This window comes from Lutra lutra, chromosome 1 (assembly GCF_902655055.1).
Source record: "Lutra lutra chromosome 1, mLutLut1.2, whole genome shotgun sequence".
Taxonomy (NCBI): Eukaryota; Metazoa; Chordata; class Mammalia; order Carnivora; family Mustelidae; genus Lutra; species Lutra lutra.
The window spans coordinates 57,676,385-57,684,861 of NC_062278.1; positions in this window are offsets into that span (position 1 = coordinate 57,676,385).

Here is an 8,477-nt window from a genome sequence, read left to right on the forward strand (position 1 = left end):
TGCAAGATTGTGAATGTGGAAAACGTCAGTAATAATTGGGTGAAAAGAAAAAAATAAAAGGTTAACATGAATAAGGACCTATACACAGAGAAAGAGGCAGAGAAATCCCTTGATGAATGATAATTTCCTTGAGAACAGAGATCAATGTTCTGCAATTTAAAAATTAGTTTGTAATTATTTAATGACAGTAGAATGAGAAATGTCTATTTCCTGTGTACGAGCAGTGGGGTTTCCTGCACAGATGTGTCCAGACACTGACATGCTGGCAAGATGGCTTAGGAACAGGGTATGTGTGTGACTCTCCCATACCACTGTGCTTGTCAGTGCCTGATCTGACTTTATTTCTTTTTTAAAGATTTTATTTATTTATTCATGAGAGACAGAGAGAGAGGGTGGCAGAGGCAGAGGGAGAAGCAGATCCCCCACGGAGCAGGGAGCCTGACGTGGGACTTGATTCCAGGACATGGGATCATGACCTGAGCCAAAGGCAGACGCTTAACCAACCGAACCACCCAGGTGCCCATGACTTTAAAGAAGAGGTGATAGCCTTTTTAAAATCTGGGCTGCCAATTCTCAGAACTTAATTTTTCCCTCGATTCAGTCAGGGAGGACTAGAAAACCAGAAGGTTATTGGTTAATACAGTGTTAGAGGGGATAGGAGAAAGACCTTGGAACGTGATTCTCCCACCTGTGGCTAGAAGGTATATATGGGACAGCTCAGGAGTGAGAAAACTCAGCACCTGGCAGGAGATACCCCTTCCTCCTCACTGGTGATAAGAAGGCAATAGAAAGTTCCAAAAGCAAGATAAGTTTTGGAATAAATTTTGTATATCTGGATTCCTGTGAAAAGATAGGATTATATCAGGAATTTCCCTGCTTCAAAAGTTCCTTCTACTGTCTGATGAGACTCTTGGCTAAAGTATCCAATTAACAAGGTAGGTCTGAGGCTCCCAGGTGCTCTCCCCTTGGTTGTGACAAGACTTCCTTTTAAAATTTCTATTTATTTTTTACTAAGTGCCCAAGAGCTTGTCAGATAGTGACAACTTTTATATTCTCAAATTAATTTTAAGAAGCCACCTGTTACACAGAATCAGAGAATGGTAGGGCTGAAGGGCAAAGCAAAAGGTCACCTACTTTCATCCCTCAACCTCTGTGCAGTCTGTGGAGGGACCCGAATACAATACTCATGTTAATTACACTTACTGTGCTGAGTTTGGTTGTATGCCATTTCCTGCCCCAGCCCCTCAGCTGCAAATTCTATAGGGCAAACATTTGTTTCATTGATAACACTAACTACTGCCCTAATGTTATCTATTAAAACACATCCGATTTTGTGATTGAAATAGCAGATGCTACTGACATCTGATTTCTTTCCAAAGATACATTTGGCTTCTGTCTCATCCTCTCTGCTTTGGTTTTGCTAACATCCTGAGGTCGACTTGCTACTCAAGAGTGAGTGTGTCCTATCAGTATACAAAGAATGTTCAGGGGCTGGGGAGGAATGGGGAGTGAGGGCTTCTGGAGCTCTTGGCCTCATTTTTGGCTCCTTTCAATAAAATGTGCTTTTGATAATACTCTTTCCATTGGAGAAAAACAAAGATGAGGCTAGGAATCAATCACAGTGTTTCTTTCTAGGGAAAAAGCTCACCTAGACCCAAGGTTCCTGTGTTACCGTGAATGTGAGCTGATGACTCACCAGCCCCTCCAGCTTCTCTGCAACCTCCGCTGAGGTCATGAAAGGCCAGCTGAGCGTCTTTGCCTCTGATACTTAGACAACTCACCCAGTTTTCAGCATGTTACAGTCTAGTTGCAAATAGGCTGCAGATGGCAGTGCTTCTGTTGGTCAAGTGTGAGACTATAGTTCCAGGAGATCCTAGATCTTAATACATATAAAAATAGAAAATAAATTTAAGTATATAAATTTTAAATTTAATATATTTAATGAGTATATAAAATAGAAGTATATAAAATCCTTACATGGAAACATATACTTCTTTTTAAATTTTATTTTTTAATCAGAGAGAGTGAGCATAAGCAGGGGGAGCCACAGGTAGAGGGAGATGCAGGCTCTCTGCTGAGCAAGGAGCCCAATGTGGGACTCAATCCTAGGACCTTAGGATCATGACCCAAGCAAAAGGCAGTCGTTTAACTGGCTGAGCCACCCAGGCATCCCTAAACATAAACATTTTAACAAAATTTTAGAAATACTTATTTTTATAAAATTATTGTTTTTTTAGTCAGTGGAGTAGCCACAAATAGCATAGCACAAATGCAATCAGGAAGCACATAGACTGTTATTGAATTCTTCTCTCTAATTTTTCCAAGAATTTAGAATTAGCCTATATGTACCCATATTTTTGTGTGTGTTTATGTGAGAGAGAGAGAGAGAGAGGGAGAAGAGGGAAGAGAGAGAGGAGAGGAAGAGATTGATTTTTCATACTCTACCTTATAATTTAATAATTAGTTAGCATCTTCCCCGGTGATGGAATGGAGAGATTGCTCATTAAGTCTGCAGATGGGACTATGCTGGGCAAGCTAACAAGATATAAAGTTAGTTAATTTCATAGCTACACAAAGCAATGGAGAAGTAGATGAGACTGTCACTAAGTGTGGAAATTAGGTTAGGTCATTAACGTGAAATAAAAGTGCACGCATGGCTTTGCAGGGGGAAAGCTAGGAAATTTTAAATGATGAATTGGAATCAATTTTCAAAAATTGAGATTTTAGGAAAATACTCTTCATTGAAAATTGAGATGAGGAAGAAGGAAAACCTTTATCCTTTTTAGATAATAAGGCTGGAGCAAAACTGCTCAAAAATATTAAGAATGTTTGAATAATAGAAGGTCAACTGACAACAGATGACTGGATCACATTTTGTGGTGGGAAGGTAGAAGGCAACTAAATCAGGAGATAATATACTTGATTTTCATGCAAAGATTCCATTAATTTATTATTTAGACATACGCTTTCCTTGCATACTATATGACCCCCTCTAAAACATTTCTCATATACACATGGTAGTTATTTTTAAGGTTTTCATTTTGAACTAAATTTAGATTTACAAAAAAGATTCAAAAGTAAAAATGGTCCATATAACCTTCACCTAGATTTCCCAGATCTTAACATTTTACAACATTTGGTTATTCTTTTTTTCCCCCTCTGTCCATCCCTCTTTCCCTCTTCTTCTGTCCTTCCTTCCTCCCTTCCTCTTTTATTCTCTGCCTCTCTCCCTCCTTTCCTTCTTCTTTCTCTCTCTTTTTACTTTTATACACTTGGGGGGAATCTTTTTTTTTTTTAAAGATTTATTTATTTATTTGTAAGAGAGAGAGAGCACTGAGCAGGGTAGGAGCAGAGGGAGAGGGAGAGAATCTCAAGCAGACTCCCTGCTGAGCGCAGAGCCTGACATGGGGCTCGATCCCACATTCCTGAGATCATGACCTGAGCTGGAATCAAGAGTCAATGCTTAACTAACTGAGCCACCCGGGCACCCCCTTGAGGGTAACTTTTAGAGAGTAATTGCAAACATTGTACATCCTTACCTCTAAACGCCTCAGTGTGTATTTCTTGAAAATGAGAAATCATTTTATATAACTACAGTATGATGATTAAAATCAGAAACAAAAGTATAATACTATTATCTATAGACTTTGATTAAAATTTCTAGTTTTCCATTAATATCTTTGTAGTACAATATTTTTCCCCTCCTCTTGTTCAGAATCCAATCTGTGATCACAAATGACATTTAACTGTTATCAGAGTAATCTTATTGAAAATCAGATGTTAGTATCACTATTTGGCTAAACATCCTCTGATAATTTTGTGGGTTTTTTTTAAGGTAAAAATAGGACATCCATGGCTAAGGCTCATATTCTGCAATTATACAACCCTAAGACCATATTGATTTGTTAATAGCTTTTGCGATTCTCTTAAATTGATTCAGATTAGACAGTGTCTGTGCTAGATGGTTGTTAAGTATTTGCAGTCTTACTCCTGACCATGTATCATACCTGCTTTCCCTTCCAGAGTCCTAGTTTGCCGTTCTCTCCCAGGTTGTCTGTTTCACTTACACTTGCCATGAAACGTGAAGGAGCTTAAGTTTGATGCTAATTGAAAGCTAACGATGTAGTCTGCCACAGAGTCATGGAGGTTGGCAGAAGACTCAAGATTCCTGGTCAGAGACAGAAGATGTTATTGTGCACAGCACAGCAGGCAGATTCTTATTCATCTTGGTTCTTCCTCATTCCAAGCCCCATGAGAGTGATGTGGATGGAGGCCTAGGTAGATGCCTTGTACCCAGCAGGGCTAAATCACTGATGAACCATAAACCTAGGAAAGCCTTGATCTTACACATACGCTGCCGGCAAACTTGTCCAGGCTTTGACCTGGAGGAAGATATTTTTATTCTTCTAGCAGGAAACAAATAGGCTCTTTTGCCCCAGAGAGAGACACTCTCTCTATCTTCCATGGTTGTTGCTACACAAACATCCTTGGAAAGAGAGTTGGCACAGCAGGTAATACAGGGTGTTCGTAAATCCTGTGGAGAAATGTCTCTCGAACACACTGGGCCTCTTTCACTTTCTCTAAGGTGCTGTGTTCCTTCCAAGTGCCATTGCGTGTGTCATTTTTCTTTTGGAAGCATTTTCCCCTCCTTCCTTTTCCTCATCTAATTAATGTCTCATCATTATTTAAATCCCTGCTATCACGATTTTTCTTCAGTCTCCCAGATGAAGTTCGGTTCTCCTATAGATCACTGTCCAGTTCATTAAAGGGACTTATCACACTCTGATTTATGTTAGTGTAAATATTTTATTAATGTCTGTCTCTCATATTAGACATAGTTCCATAAATGTCAGGGAATGTGCTGTGTTGCTTGATTTGATTCTCCAAGATCTAGCACAGTAATTGACATATGGGAGATACCCAATAAATGTTTGTACCATTAAAAAAAAGTATGTCAGGCACGTAGCATTTAAATTAGCAAGGCCTGTGGTTACACAGTCTCTTATGTACAGTTATTCCTGAGTTTTCTAAGTATTTGATTCTGTGGCATCACCTGCAGCTAATGAGAGTTTGACCTTTTTTCTAATATTTATATGTCATTTTGTGTGTGTGTGTGTGTGTGTGTGTGTGTGTATGTGTGTGACTGCAGAGACTAGGATCTCCAATATAATGATGAAAGTATTAGTGGATAATTCTCGTTTTTTTTTTAATTGAAAATTTTGTTCTGTGAAAGACTTTACCCACCCCACCCAGATTTCATTTATTTATTTGAGAGAGAAAGAGAGAATGAGTGGGGAGAGGAAAACAGAGGAATAAGGAGAAGCAGGCTCCCCACTGAGCAGAGAGCCCAACTTGGGGCCCACTCCCAGGACCCTGAGATCATGACTTGAGCCGAAGGCAGATGTTTAACTGACTGAGACACCCAGGCACCCCTCTTCTTTTGTCCTGATTGAAAATGAATAGCTGTGATCTTTCATTAGGAATGGTTATCTAGAAGATAACCTTAAAGAAATTTCTTTCAATTCATAGTTGGCTATGAACATTCTTTAAGGATATGTATTCAATTTTATCCACTGCTTCTTTTCAGTATTTTATCTTTTAACCTGTTGGTGAGTGAGTAGAACAATTCTTACATTCCAAGAAAAATTATATAGTTATATAACCTTAGGAAGGTTTTGACTGTATTTAATGGAATATCTGATTAAAAATGAACTAAATAATAAAGACAGACATTATCTCATATTATAAGAAGTCTAGAGTTATGTTATTCCAAAATGGCTAGGCTCAACAATGTTTGGACTCAGGCACACTTCCCTTCCTGATCCTTAGATGACTCTAGCAATGATTAGCACCGTGTTCTCATACAGAAGTCAAAATCATAATATACACAACTTTTAAATGAAAGTATATACTCAAAAATATCAAATTTGAAAATTTTTTCCCTTCAATATGTAATATTAATTATGTGCCAGTATATTAGCTAAATACAATAGGAAGCATGTACATCTAAAACGTCAAGATGTCAATCTAATATTTGGTGGACTTGTGTTAAAGTATTCATATTATTGAAGATTAGGTTTATATACATTAAAATCCAGTTACATTTTTTTAAAATATTTTATTTATTTATTTGACAGACAGAGATCACAAGTAGGCAGAGAGGCAGGCAGAGAGAGAGGAGGAAGCAGGCTCCCTGCTGAGCAGAGAGCCCGATGCGGAACTCGACCCAGAACCCTGGGATCATGACCTGAGCCGAAGGCAGAGGCTTTAACCCACTGAGCCACCCAGGCGCCCCTCCAGTTACATTTTTAACACTGTCAGGGAATCTATGTATATCTTTGAATCATTAATATCTAAATTTTCTTTTATAAAGATGTATATAGCACTATAATCCTATATCCTAGACATTTTAAGGATAGTTTGATACATTGCATGATTATTTTGAAGTTCTAGATTAATTTTTCTGCATCTATTAGTATTAATATGTAGCTTATTTATAAGTTGAAATTATATCCATTGAAATGGATACATGAATCCAAATACATAAGTTAGTTTTTAAAAGTATTTTTTTGTTGGGTTTGGATACACAGATCACAATGCTAATGATGCATGTTGAACATTAAGTTTATGACTAATAAACATTCATAAATATTGTACTTGACAGTGAAAATAGTTTATTCTGCCTACATTGAATAGATGTTATTTTGAATTACAATTTCAACATATCTCTTAGGATACTACCCCAAAAGTATGCTGAAAAGCTAGTCTTTCTTGGAAATACACTTGAATTAGTTCTAGCTGAATATTTTAAATATGGCTTATTTTAAAAACACACAACACTTAAATAATATGGACAACAATTTATTAGGTCAAAGACATGACTTTTTTTTGCAAATAAAGAATTAAGGTGAATAGAAGGAGGGAAATAATAAAGATCAGAGGATAAATAAATGACATGGAGACTTAAAAAAACAAAACAGGCACCTGGGTGGCTAGGCCGTTAAGCGTCTGCCTTCATCCACTCCCTTTGCTTGTATTCCCTCTCTCACTGTCTCTCTCCCTCTCTCTCTGTCAAATAAATAAAATCTTAAAAAAAAAAAAAAAGAAAAGAAAAACAGAAAGAAAATCAATACTACCAAGAGCTGGTTCTTTGAAAAGATAAATGGAATTGACAGACCCTTGGCCAGACTCATCAAGAAAACATGAGAAAGGACCCAGATAAATAAAATCGGGAATAAGAGAGGAAAATGAATGGTTACAACCATGGAAATGCAAAGCATTAAAGAGAATATTATGAAAATTGTTTGCCCACAAACTGAACAGCTTGTGTGAAATAGATAAATTCCTAGAGCTGTACAGTCTTCCAAAACTGAACCAGGAAGAAATAGAACATCTGAGCAGAAATTACAAGTAGTAAAATAGTATCAGCAATCAATAAACTGCAAAAAAAAAAAGTAAAGTTCAGGACCAGATGGATGCAAGGTGAATCCTACCAGACATTTAAAGAAGAGTTAATATTTAATATATATTCTCCTCAAACTATTAAAAGGAAGGGGGTGTCTGGGTGGCTCAGTTGCTTAAGCATCTGCCTTCGGCTCAGTTAATGGTCCCAGGTCCCGGGAGTTAACCCCACATCATGTTCCCTGCTTAGCGGGGAGCCTGCTCCTCTGATTCCCTCTGCCTGCTGCTCCCCCTGCTTGTCCTTGCAGTCTCTCTCTCTTTGTCAGAGGAATAGTTAAAATCTTTAAAGAAAAAAAAAAATAGAAGAGGAAGGAAAGTTTCCAATACATTCTAGGAGGTCAACATTACCCTAAAACCAAAACCATACAAAGACACCACAGAAAAAGAAAAGTACCAGCTAGTATCCCTGAGGAACACAGATGCAAAATCTTCAGCAACATGTTAGCAAATTGAATCCAGTAATACATTAGAAAGATCATATACCACAGTCAGGTGGGATTTATTCTGGGGATGCAAGGATGATTCAGTATTCTCAAATCAGTCAAGGTCATACACCACATCAACAAAACAAAGGATGAAAATTCTCTGATCATCTCAATAGTTGCAGAAAAAGGATTTGACAAGATTCAACATCCATTCATGGAAAAAACTCAACAAAATGGGGTTGGAGGGAGCATACCTCAACATGCTAAAGGGTATATATGAAAAACCCACAGCTAACCTCATTCTCAGTAGTGAAAAACTGAGAGCTTTCCTTCTAAGGTTAGGAATGAGACAAGGATGTCCACTCTTATCTTTTATTTTTTTTCCATGAGAGAGCAAGAGAGAGAGAGCGTGAGTGGCACACAGGGAGGAAGGAACGGAGGGAGAGAGAGAGAGAGAAACTTAAGCAGGCTCCATGCTCATTGTAGAGCCCAATGCTGGGCTTAATCTCAGGACCCTGAGATCATGATCTGACCCAAAATTAGGAGTCTGACACTAAACCAGCTGAACCATTCAGGTGCCCCTCACTCTTG